Here is a 14,297-nt window from a genome sequence, read left to right on the forward strand (position 1 = left end):
TATTCTTAATTAGTTAGTTATCATATCACGGCTCACTCCACGTGAAAGCAGTTATAAATGATAAGTTAGTTATGTAATTAGGTTTATATTAGTACTGTTCACTCCACGTGACCACAGTAGTCTTTTTTTTTTTTTTTTTGTTTTTTTTTTTTTTTTTTTTTTTTTGTTTTTTTTTTTTTTTTTTTTTTTTTTTTTTTTTTTTTTTTTTTTTTTTTTTTTTTTTTTTTTTTTTTTTTTTTTTTTTTTTTTTTTTTTTTTTTTTTTTTTTATTTTTTTTTTTTTTTGGGAAGGATGTGACGGTGAAAGGTCGATGCTGTTTTCACAGAGGTCCTAAGGGATTGGGTAGGTCGATGCTGTGCTCTAGGCGGTCCTGAACGCCGCGGTACACAGAGGCATTTTATTCTTTTCGGATAGGATTTCTTACTATTGGACGGCTCCACACGCCAATAGTAATTAATAATATTTGGCCAACTGTATTGCCAATCATAATATTTGGCTATTGTACGGCTCCACACGTCAATAGCATCTTTTGTATTAATAATTATATTTTTTTTTTTTTTTTTTTTTATTATTATTATTTTTTTTTTTTTTTTTTTTTTTTTTTTTTTTTAGATTATATTAGGTTAATAGTTTTGCAACAAAAATAGAAATTACCAGATTTGAACAACGAGCTATTCGTCGTTTTCCAACATGCCAGCAGACGATTGTTACTCGCTACAATGTTGAAGACTGAGTGGTGCAGAGTGGTCAGGTAGCGCAGGGCTCCCGACAGGCGACACGGCCGCCTGGGCGCCGGCTGCTGGCTGCGGCGCTCGCCTCAGCTGATCGTGAGCGACCTTGCGTGGTCGACCGTAATGACCTACTACCTTTTTCACGAGGTAGCGATCATTTTCTAAAACTCTGTATACTTCATAAGGGACACTAAATTTGAGGTCAAGGGATGTTTGGTTTCTAGGATTATTTTTTATTAGTACAAAGTCGCCGCGCTGGAATTTGTGAATTTGTGCGCGACCTCTATCGAATCTTTGCTTGTCTTTTACAGCCAAGTCAGTCATTCTTTGTTTAATATGTTGTTCTAATGCTACTACATCGATTGAATTGTTATCAAAATTAACTAGATTGAGAAGTTCAGGAGGTACGCAGTTTTGGCGTCTAGTCAGGAGTGTGAGTGGGGCTACTCCGGTTGTACGATGGACTGTGCAATTTAAAGCAAGTTGCAGACTTTCTAACGCCGTGTGCCACTCTGGACTTTCATAATTTTTTATAATTACGAGTCCGTTTTTTAATGTTGCCATTACGCGCTCGACTTGTCCATTGGCTCTGCTAGCGCCTGGAGATATTGTATGTAACTCAATGCCAAACCTGTCACAGTAGTTTTTGTATTCGCCGAGAAATTCACGCCCTCCATCAACTATGATTTGTCGTGGTGCTCCAAATAGATGAATGACACGTTTGAGCGCTGCGAGGGAGCTATGTTGACTTTTATCATTAGTATAATGAAACATAACATATTTAGTAAAGGCGTCTACTGTTACTACTACGTATTCTTGGTTAGCAGAAGTTCCGAGTTTACCAGTAATATCCATGTGTATTACTTCAAATGGGCTTGTTGGCTTAGGGATCGGATGTAGTTGTATTTGTGATGCTCCGGAGGTTTGTTTAGAGGTTCTACAAACAACACAGTTATCGACGAAGTCTCTAATAAAACTATTCATTTTATCGAAGTGATAACTCTCTCTTATTTTGTGTAAAGTCTTGTCCCAACCTGGATGTTTTAGGGCTGTGTGGTAAGTATTTGTAAGGCTCCATTGAAACGCCTTGGGAACTATTGTAAGGGTTTGATCACCTGCCACTGGGTCCGTTCTCTTAGACTTGAGTAGGCCATCTTCAAGGAAGTATCCAGCGACTTCATTGCCAGCATGGATGGAATCGATAATGGGCCTTAACTGCGCGTCGCGACGTTGTTCTATTTTTAGCCAGTCTAGATTACTTGACATGAGATTGACAGTCAGAGGATCAGGATTCCTGCTCAAAAAATCTGCATGCTGCATCCGCTCGCCCTTCCTGTATTCTATATCAAAGTCAAAATTTTGAAGGTAAGCCCACCATCTATGTATTCTAGGTAATAAGTCTTGCTTGTGTTTAGAGGCTTTCAAAGCATTGCAGTCGGTAATTACTTTGAACTTACGTCCATACAAGAAGTGGCGAAAGTGTTTTATAGCTCTGACCACTGCTAGTGTCTCGAGCTCATACGAGTGATATCTACTCTCTATTTCTGTTGTACGCATGCTAAAATATGCAATGACATGTTGTCGTTCATTTATTAACTGAATGAGTATCGCACCAAAGCCTAGACTGCTAGCGTCAGTAAATAGCTCTATAGGTTTGCCTTCTTGGAATATAGTGAGGACAGGAGTAGAAGTGAGATGATGAATGATTTTTTGACGTGCCTCTTCATGTCTATGACTCCATTCCCACTTAGTCCCTTTTTTAGTCAGGTCGTACAGTGGTGACATAGTTCGCGCAAAATCAGGTATAAAACGACGAAAATATCCAGCCAAGCCATTAAATTGTCGTATCTGTTTTACAGTAGATGGTATAGGGGCCTTTATTAGAGCCTCTACTTTTTTTGACTCGGGCGAACCTGACCATTTTCTATTACGTTTCCAAGATACTCTATTGACCGTTTAAAGAATAGGCATTTATCAATATTTATAGAAAATCCCGATTCACGTAACGCTATAAAGATTCTCTCCAAGTAAGAGATGCCCGATGTGAAATCACGACATTTGGAGATGACGTCATCGATATAAACCTGGGCCACGCTATCGTTATGTAAGGTATTAGCACTACCAGGGTTTAGGAGCTGTCCTAGGGCTCGGTTTATACATCGTTGATACACGGAAGGTGCATTACAAAGACCAAAGGGCATCGTTAAATATTCATAAAGTCCGTCTGGTGTTACAAATGCGGTCTTTTCGATTGAGTCTGGCGAGATAGGTATCTGGTGGAAACCAGATGCCATATCAAGTGTGGTGTAATACTGTCCACCTGCCAGTTGATCAATCTGGTCAGCAATAAGTGGAAGAGGGAAATGGTCGCGTATTGTATTAGCGTTTAGCTCGCGATAGTCAACACACATACGGTCGTCTCCATTTTTCTTTCTTACTAGAATTATTGGGCTGGAATAAGGTGATCTGCTCTCACGCACTATATTGGCTTTGATGAGTTCCTCCACAATGTCTTTGACCTTTGTGCGTTCGACTGGACTGAGTCTGTAAGGCCTTCGCTCAACATATTTATCTTTATTTTTCAAACGGATTTCTAATTCGCCGGTTTTAACGCGCGTTTTTGAATACCCACGTGTGAAAAGTTCAGAATATTTGTACAATAAAGTAAGGAGTTGGTTGATTTGATGTTCGTCAGTCAAGTCGTGGTCAATTTTGTCAAATAAGGGGCTCTTTGACTGTATGTATTGAATACAAGGATTATAATAAAGTCTTGCTCTTTCTCTAGTTACGATTACACTAAGACCAGAACTATGTAGTATGTCTGCTCCAATTAAAACATCTGTTGTCATGTCGTGGTCAGGTAGAATATAAAACAATATCTCTACGTTAACGTCGTCGATTATGCACACTGCTTTCAGCGTGGACGTGGAAATAATGGGAAATGGACCTATGCCTCGTAGGTATGTGATTATTTGACATCTACGCCCGGGTAACTTATTCGCAACGGATTCTCGCATGACCGAGCATTCCGCACCGCTATCAAATACCGTGTTAATAAGTTTTCCACAGACACTCATACGCATTACATTTAAAGTATTTCCTTTATATGCGAGTGAGTTTACATTAGAAGAAATCTCCTTTTCTCTCCGAAAGCAAGTATCAAACACGTGACCTGGTTTACCGCAAAACGAGCAGTGTTTAATATTGTGAGGTCTACCACTATGAGGATTGGCTGCGTTTTTGTCATTGATTAAATTTAAGTCAACAGATTTCTTATTACGACAATTATTCAACGTGTGACCAGTTCTTTTACAAAAATTACAATATTGCGCAGTATGCCTATGGTCAATTGTATATCGCGCACGTTTTTGGAGAGGTTGATCGACCCTAAGTTGACTTGAACGTTTACTACGGATAGATGAAGCAACCGAAATTAATTCTGGCACTGAGGTAGCTCTTGCGTTCATTAACTCTATTCTAAGACGTTCGTCACCGATAGTACCAAGAACAGCTTCAACGGCATCACTGTTACCTAACTTATCCTTAGTTACGCGTCTCCATAAAATCCACGATTGAGTTAAGAATTCGGCAATATCTTTAGAAGAATCATAGGTATGCTCTCTGAATTTAAGTACGTCTCTCGAATAGCGAGATTCAGGTTCAAAAGTAGTAATAATTATTTGCCGCAGCTCGTCCCAGGTACTGGTGGTCACAAGCCAGTTATCAGCCCATACTTTAGCACGACCCCTCAATAAGCTTGTCACTTTCATTCGTAAATCGTAATCAGTTAGCTGATAGGTGTTTTTAGCCGTTGAAATGTGGTTACACCATTCACGGACCCCAACGTTTCCATCGGGATCATAGGAAGGTAGGAAAACGTCAGTAATTTTAACTCTGTCAGATTGCTGTTGATTTAGTAGCCTATCACTCATATTTTGCATAACATTCATCATTTGTAAGAAAAAATTAGGTGGTACATCACCGGGCTGTTGTTGGAGTACCGTAGCTGTAGGTGCGCCTTGTTGAGACGGGCCTGGACAGGTTTCTATCGGTGCTGAAGGTGGCGACCTGGAAACACCGGTCACGTCCGCTTGTATCGTTGCACTCGCTGCAGAAGTATTTCGCTCGGTGTCACTCATAACGTAGCCGTAGGGTTTGGTTTAACGTCAGGATCTGAAAAAATGTTATGACCGGGGCAGAAAGGGGATCGCTGGAGCGATCCCACTTCTGATGTCGGAGTAGGAAAGCAGGAATACTTTTTAAAAGCTGCAGAACCGTTGACCTATAATAGGATCATCGGTTCTACTAGTGGTAGTAGTTTAACATTACATTAAAATAATAAAAGAACAAGCGAAATTAGATTAGTTTATTATTATAATAATAATCTCTAAATATGATTATAGTCTATCTTTCATTTTATTTTATAACACAATACTTTTCTAATGTGATTATAATTACAAATCGATTCTACTAAAGTAACAAGAGTTTTCAACTTACTTCCACTCCGCTCGAGCACCCAACACAGAATGAATCTTATTCACAAGACCAGCCATGTGGTCAAATCGTGTTCCCTCCAACTTGAACGCGCGCTCAAGTCGGAAGGTGTCGATCGCCACAGTGCCGGAAGTAAAATACCATTTTTGCCTAAGGCTTATAATTAAACAATAATAAAGCGGCATAATTACTTAAATTACCGTCTAGTTATTCTAATAATATTAGCAATTAAATAAAGCCATAAACTTGTAATAATAAATTTGACTTACACTATTAACCGAATCATCCGGATGTTTTTCATGTTGATTTTAGTTAACAACTTAAATGCAAAATAATTGAACGTTACATTATTGTTAAAAATAACTTTTTGGTATTTAAATTTAAATCAAGATGATTGCATTATTTTCTTTTTAAAATGGTTACAAGATTTTATCAAAGTTTTAATTATTGTGAAGGAAATCCGCACGCAAATGGCGGACGTTACGCAACATCCGACATTCGCTCGACATAGATAAATTTATTTACAATTCACATAACAATTGCTTAATTCATAATAAATTTTAATATTTAATTTAGTTTTTACTATATTTAGTAATTTTAAATAACAAACATAAGTTATTAAAAAGGACTGATAATGACGCCATCTAGCGGCATTAATTGAAGCGATTATGCGTTGATATTAAGCCGCATAGTAGCTCCATCTATCGTCCTTATATTAAAGATGTAATGAATGTGATTCAGTTTCTATTAATGTTGATAATTAATATGGTAAATCAACAGCAGATGCGTCATTCATCTCCTTATTTTTATTTTGTGGGTTATAATGTAGCTGCGGCGACATATATATATTGTTCTTTTCAATTACTACACTTGAATAAAAGATATATACTCATTACATTGATTGCAGAGATGTTCAGAAAGCTTTTACAAAATACCGACATTGTATTGGGCGTAAAAAATCAATCTCTTACAATATTTGCTACAGCAGTGACTCGTCCTAAATACACAATACAGAAGTATCAAGATTTATATCCATCTGTCACGATATTATGTCGTGAACCTTGAACTCATAAAAACAATACAATACTCCGGTGTGTTTTACGAACCAGTTGTACATACTTGTAGGTACTACAGTCTTATTAGGTATGTTAGGTATATTTTTGAGAGAGTAGTAGGTTTAACTGTTTAACTGCAGATACAAATTTCACTTTTAGAATTTCTAAAGTTTTGATCTTTTCGACAGATTCTCTCTTCGAGATTCTATAAATAACATTTGTATTATATATAGGAAAACATATAGTATTTCATAATTATGCTAGCGTACCGTAACGCAAATACAGACAAAAATTTGGTACAAACACAATTTTTTTTATTCACCTTAAGAAATATCAAAGTCGCAACTCGTACTCTTTATAATGATATATGCTTAAATAGATGTACCGAAATGTGTAATAACAATTTTTTGTTTAGTAATAAACTTTAATAATGACTCTTAATAAACTTAACTGTAATAACTACATTTACATTTTCAGTATGAACAATAGAAAATCTCATTAAATCTCATGCCCTCCACTAGAGAGATTTTGATCATCCAACCTTAACTAAAACGAGATTACGATCAATGTGACAAATTAGGTTTATATAAATGAACCAAGAGTACGGTGGACGGTAGACTGTGGACGATGCGGTTCATGCAATTATGCAGATAGCAGCTTATCGTCCAGTGTCGTGATTATCTGGTGGACTGAATATTAATTCAACTCTTTATGTAGATGTAGAACAACTGGACCGAGAAATTAATTGAGTAATTTAAGACTTTTATTTTATTGTATAGACATTTTTCATAGAATGGGCTATCTATAAATTTGCTATTGATTAAAAAAAATGGCTTGAAATGTATCTAATATTAAATGGATACAAAAGTAATATATATCAAAATATTTTTGTGTTTGTATGTTAATACTAACCTAGGACAAGACCGATACACAGATTTAGTTATAAAGTTTAGGCTACTTCTATTTTAGAAATTGTATTTATTTTATTTAAAAAAAAAGTTTAGATAATATAGTATTACATAACGACGTGATGCATTTATGTCGGTTAATATAAGGTTAGGATTATATCTACTTACTTACCGCGATCATAGACTTTGGATTACTTACACTGCCGTAGCTGAAACCTTACGTCTCCTTGCAGGAACGACCTCATTGCGACGTTTCCCTCCACAAAATTACCCCCAATTTTCTCGTAAAAGGTGCACTTTCCGCATTTCCGAGGAGAAAAGTGTTTTAGGTAACTTCTCGGCTACACATTGGGGTTTCAATTGTATGCTTTATATTTTTCAAAAAACTTTATTGTAACGTTATATTTTAGAGAATTTATTTGATATCTATTGTTTAGGATTATTTATAGTATATAAAAATATGGATCAACAATATGATTAAACACATTATCATTATATAAAAAAAATACTAAATATTGTGACGTATTTTTATACGTGGACTTAGAAATTATTGGTCATAAGTAATGTCAACTTGGACTCAGTGTTTCTGTATCTTGGTTTATATATGATGAGTCTTCCTCTATTAATAAGTTATATTCTGTCATTCATTAGCAATACCTACTCTTTTAGCAATCTTGTCTTTGTAATCGTGCCCTGAATCGGAAGTTAAAAAAAAAACAAACTATCAAAACATAAAATATTTGAATCAGACCTTGTCCGCTATTGTCACCACTGTATACTAATAATAACATGCTTTATATAAATAGATAATAAATTAATAATAAACATATTAAACAAATTTGCACTATAGGCCTCGTTATAAAACTTACATAACTTAATCAATGTTTGTCTATTTGTGTACATGATTAAACCCAGGGAACATTACAGCAATACGTTGATTGAAGCTCGGTGTGAGCAAACATCATGGCGGGATTGGTTTGCCAACATAACGTTCTGTTATATTTTATGTACCGTATTATTATTATACATTTATTAATGTAACTAACTTCTATTAGTTCAGCAGTAAAAATTCCCTTAATATACGTAATTCTAATTTTAATGCAGGGAATAATATTTGTGATATTTAAGAAAAAATACAGAAAATATTCACGAATATAATGTGGTACTATATTAAAAGGTTAGTTGACTGCTGATATTTAACAACTTCATTTAATTCAACTTGACCGGTGGGAATGAATGATTGTCTTTCGATCGATTTATTATTTATTATAATCGTTATGTTTTCCTAAATTATAATATCAATTTGATTACATTATTTTTACCTCTTACATACAAAAATGCAACAATTCAAGCTATATATATTAATATATTCGAATTACTTTCCATATGATGGCAAACATTGTTTACTATAGAGGAAAGACTTTCCTCTTTGTTGAATTACATTATGCTCAACGAAATGTGGGCAAGTCGAATTATGTTTAATACAACGCGCCATTTATACGTTTTTTCATAAAATTGAACTTACTTTTATTAGAACAACAACAACTATCTAGAGTGAACAGGCATGAACAATTACAATAACTCTGAACAATTAATTAAGCGTCATTTAATACTGAAATAAGCAGAGCTTGTATTATGGGTAACTACTATAATATTAATACTTATATTTAGGGTTACATACATACATACGTGAGAACGTATAAAATACACAGACCAATATAAACGGTCATACTCATGCATAGAAAAATACAAGGCGGTATGCTAAATCGCTAGTCCTTCAAAATTTGATGATTGAATACATGGTTTGATCAGTACATATGTAACATAGGTAACGTTGAATTTTTGAATTTTAATCAAATATACTTCCGACAACAGTGACTAGTTTATTAAATATAATAATTTAAAAATAATTATCAAAAATCAAATCTACTATTGTCACTTTTCTTTATATAACTGTATTAAGACTGAAAGTACATTGTCCTTATACCATATTTTTGAAGAAGTATTTCATCGTCGCGTCGTTCGCTCGGAACAGGTACATCTCGACTATTAGCGTCGCCATTACACCGCTACACTACTTCGGACGAGTCAAACGCTTCGCTAATAAAATTTGCCCCTAAATGGGTACCTCAAAGGAATTACTAAAGGAAAGTTGCGCGCGACTGCGAGCGGGCGGCAGTTAATTTGATTACGACTGATATAATATTGGTCAATGAATTTGATATATACCTTTGAAAGGGTCAAGCCATAATAAACTCGATTTCTACGTAATATCTTGATAATGCTGTTGTTATACACAATTTCTTTTAGCGATATGTTGACATCTAATAAGAGCAACGTACCTAAAATGTATTATTTAGAGATTCTACAATTTTGTAGTCTATGAACGCGGTTATCTCAGAACCAGTTCAATAATTGTTCACAGTTAAATCGAAATTTATTACCACAATACTCTCTCAGACAAATCAGTTAAGTTCAAGTTATCAACTTAATAAAAAAAATGTGTAACTGGATATTAAAACTTTATAATTGGCATCGTCATTTGAGACAGCCTATGACTTGAATTACAATACATAATAACATCCATCCTTCAAAGCAATGGAGCCCCCCATGGGACGAGTTCGTGAGTAAACTTAATTCGGGTCTTATTATAACATTTCCGAACCCACCCCTCTTTAAGGGCATGGCGATATTAGCAGCGAGGCGTATGACAAGTATTTGTCTCGTGCCGGCTGTTATTTTATTATAGCGGGCTTTTAACTGTAATATCATTTCAAATTCTTATGAAATAGACATTTTAAACCTATTTCGCATAGCACAATTAGTTTCGATATTTTTTGGTTACTGATTGGATTCCCGTATCGTTAAAAATGATTATTTTCTTGCTAGCTTTTCCTAATGTAAAGATAAATTCTTCAAATATATCATAAGAAACATCACACAATGTTCTACTTTCATACTACACATGCGTTGTCATTCCACAAGAATAATTTATGCATCCAATAATTTCCCAGCCATTTCTCACTTTTCGAAGCGAAACATTACAATAAACAAATTATGCCTACTTGGTAGATTGTAGAGATTTCATGGGTTACGGAGAGGAACAATAATTGTTTTGATGATAAAAGATCAATTTACTAAATTCTACTAAAATATGTAAATATTATGCTGCCTTCGTTATAAGTATCACTTCAATACTGTACATATATCAGTACAATTTAAACTTACACTCACTGGATGATACAGAACTTCAGTGACAAAGTTGCGGTAACTTTGCGGATAATCCTTTATTATACACAAAGGCATACTTTTGACAAGATCTTTAAGATTAATTTACCAGATTTGAGTTTTATAAGATCCGTTTTGAAAATAATTAAATTCACTTGAAATGTTTACGTAATGTTCTACTACATCATATTTCTAATAACATTACAATATTTTAATTATTTTCAATTTTTATTGTCTTTACATTTTGCTAAATACAGCCTGAACTTATAAAAACTACTACTGAAAAAGTTATAATAGGTTAAATTATTGAATGTATTTTTTTTAAACCCCAAAGTTGTGCAATTTTATATATCTCTTAATTTCAGATAAATTAAAATAAACGACTTAACAAAATGTATATTTTTATATTGTGTGTTTTTTCCAAAGAAACAATTATCTAAATAAAATATTATGCTCGCTGTAAGTAGCGCCCGCGGTTACTGTCGTTGGTACACAATTAAAACTTGCACTGGATGCCGAAGTTGTGCTAAGTTGCGGTAACTCCGGGCGTGACGTCACTGCTTCGCATCATTACACTTGAAGATAGTTTTGACGAGGTTTGCTAAGTTATTGAAGGTTTTTAGCAACTTTCGAAGTATTTTGCTTTACTATCTGAATAAAAAGTAGCTTTGTAAACATTTACTTCCCAATGTACTTACCTAGGAAGCACTTAACTTAATGCGGAATTGAGATAGATGAATTAAAATGTGACTTCATTTGAATCTTACTAATATTATAAACGCGAAAGTTTAAGAGTATGGATGGATGTTTGTTACTCTTTCACGCAAAAACTACTGAACAGATTTTGATGAAACTTTAATGATGAAGCTATAATTTAAAATATATTATGTAAATTGGACAAAATATAATTATATTTTTTAATTATAATTAAGTGTAGTAATATTATTAATGTTAATTAAGTGCAGATAAAGTTGCGCAGGTCAGCCGGTCAGCCGACGTAGTCCATATTTTATCTTAAAAAGCAGACGACGTTGCGGTAAACAACTGATACATATATTAGAATCAAACAAATTATTTTAAAAGTTACTTTTTAAGTAACTCATAAAGTAATTGTATGTGATTTACGTAGATAGAAAAAATAACATTTAATAAAGTAGGTAGTAATAAGTATAATAGCGTCATTCCCGTCCATAAAAGTGATCGCGTGACTTTACTATCTAGTAACAGAGACGAAAATATACAAGTCGATAAAGTATTTGTTCAATAACTTAACTTGTAATTTGTAATATAGTAGGCCGAAGCTTCGTAGAAAAATAAAGTTATTTGTCCATTTTTAATTGGTAGGTAAGTTTATAGTTTGTATATTCAGTTATTAATTAGTAATGTGGCTCCAATATATGTCTGACTATATAGTATAGGATGTATATAGTATAGTATAGGATATGTCCACATGTAGTCTGGATATTTTCTATGTATACAATATATGCATTTATAAAAAATATATATATGAAAAATATTTATATCAGTCATCTAATACCCATAATACAAACTCTTCTTAGGTGGAAAATGAAATATCTGAGTAACAAGTATGTAGCAACTTTGTCCAACCCTATTTCCGTTCTCGTGATACAATCTTCAAATATAGCAAATATAACAGACAAAAATAAATTTAGTTGTTAAGATATATGTAACAGACAGACAAATAAATACACTTACGCATTCATAATATTAAGTAAGAATTAAGACAAATTAAGGTTTTTGAGTTTTTGTTTTGTACCACAGTGATAGCAATGAAGCATATAACTTATGGTAAACAGTCACTATACGCTGAAAAACTAGAGATGTTACATGCGCCGTTATCGGCCCTTAATATACTTAAAATCCATGCAGTCCATGTAGTCTTTAGGGGTATACTCGGCTGATAGTTCATTCCACAATCCACGTGTAAGAAACTGCTCTGCAACCGTACTATTTACCTATAAATTATATGACGCTACTAAACCTACAGTTAACTTATAATGCGAGATTAAGAAAATGGTACACATTTCTTGAGACGATTTTATTCGTTTGCTTATAATAATGATTTTATTGTTATTCGCTCACTTTATATGTATTACACACTTATTTCACTTATAGATTTAAGCATTTGATGTGACGATACATAAATCCAGTCCATTTGGAAACACTATAAAAACCAATAGCCCACTAACATAACCATAAGTATGGTGAGCAAAACAAGTATTTTGTACAGTCGGCAACTCCGCGACGAACAATATTTCCAATACATTAACCTCTCTACGTGACGCGGTTGTACGGTTGGTAAAAAAGTTATCTAAATAATACTTTAAAGGTGTATGTTTGTGTTTTAATGTTTCTGTCACTATAGCACGATTGAAAAGCTGGACAAATTTGTCACATATCTTAATCGCTCTTATCTTAATTTAGTACATAATATATAGGAACGGTACTAATATTAAGAAAACAAAATAAGTGTAGAGTAATACCGATTTTGTTAAAGTTATACTACTAAGTTATTTGTTACAGTATACTACGCTACTAAGGAATTATGAAAGAACTATGTCCTACTGACGATAGAGATCTCGACTTGCACATAAATAAAATAGTTGTTTAGTTTAGTTAAGATTTCGCTATAAAACAGAACATTTATTTTTTCTATAGTTTCGTGTTTATTAATAAATATTTTATGAATTTACCAATGCATACCAGTTGTATTAACGAACTAGCGGAACCCGCAACTTCGTATCCATATAACTTTTTTTTTATAAACCAATTCAAATAAAACAAACACAAAATTTTAAGTGAATCTTACCACAATACATTAGTGTAGTAATTGCATTATGTGAGCATAGCGTGCACAAAGACACACACAAACAGTCAAAAATTCTAACAATCAACGTTTTGTGTTCTATTACGTCGTTTATTATGTCTTTCATTTACAGTCAGTTGTATTTTTATTGTGAGTATAAATATAAATATATATATATATATATTAATTAAATATATATTATTATTTGAAGCAACTAAATACTCTTGATATGAAACCTTTTAGTCACCATATTATTATATATAGTATATTTCCTTTGCCAACGTTACGTCTCGTCGCAAGCGCTTGACACGTCATTTTCCGAAGCCCTGCACCATACCTTCCCCATAGCAATTTTCCACCTTTTTGCTCGAGTACTATTTCACAACCCACCGAACTCGATACACTGTCGTTTAGATACTATAAGTGATTTATAGAATGTTTTCTATTTTTTTTCTATTAATATTTTATGTCCTGTAACTTGTTCATGTGCTAAAATTGTTATGATTCATAATGTTTAACCATTGAAAATACTGAACATCACTTTTTGTCATGCTACGAATACAAAAATATAGCTACTGATTTATGTTTAAAAATCTGCAGGTTTTAGAAGAAAAGATCGTATTCAAGTTCGGTTCAATCAAATTGAATCCAAATCCTGTAATCCACATAAAAATATAGTATAGAAACTGCAAAACTAATCAAACGGTATCCACGAAGCATCGTGGCCTGTCCGTTCAATTTCCGCTCAGATGAGTTTCTAACGCATTTAGCAGCTGTTCTGGAATCCCCTATTACACCCCCCGCTTCGAGGCAGTCCTGTAAATTGAACGATATGACAAGGTTAATGACCTATCTGGAGTAGTATAATGCTATGATCAAACTCAGTTAACTAACACCTACTTATTTCTTTGCAAATAATAATGTATAGTCTAATTATATAATAATCCGTATATTACATTTACTCCTACACTAAAATATAATTTATTCGTTACTTTTAGCGTTTGCTTAATTGATTATTACGATATTTACGTAATATGTGCTTAAATGTATTTTC

General features: G+C 33.5%; 1 protein-coding gene across 2 annotated transcripts in view; it reads left to right on the forward strand.

Annotated features, from left to right (window-relative positions):
* Nucleotides 1-14,297, forward strand: part of LOC131841284 (complexin) — a 251,693-nt gene that overhangs the window by 231,974 nt on the left and 5,422 nt on the right. The window lies entirely within an intron of this gene.

Source organism: Achroia grisella, unplaced genomic scaffold (assembly GCF_030625045.1).
Source record: "Achroia grisella isolate CSIRO2021 unplaced genomic scaffold, CSIRO_AGI_Agris_v1 utg1576, whole genome shotgun sequence".
Taxonomy (NCBI): Eukaryota; Metazoa; Arthropoda; class Insecta; order Lepidoptera; family Pyralidae; genus Achroia; species Achroia grisella.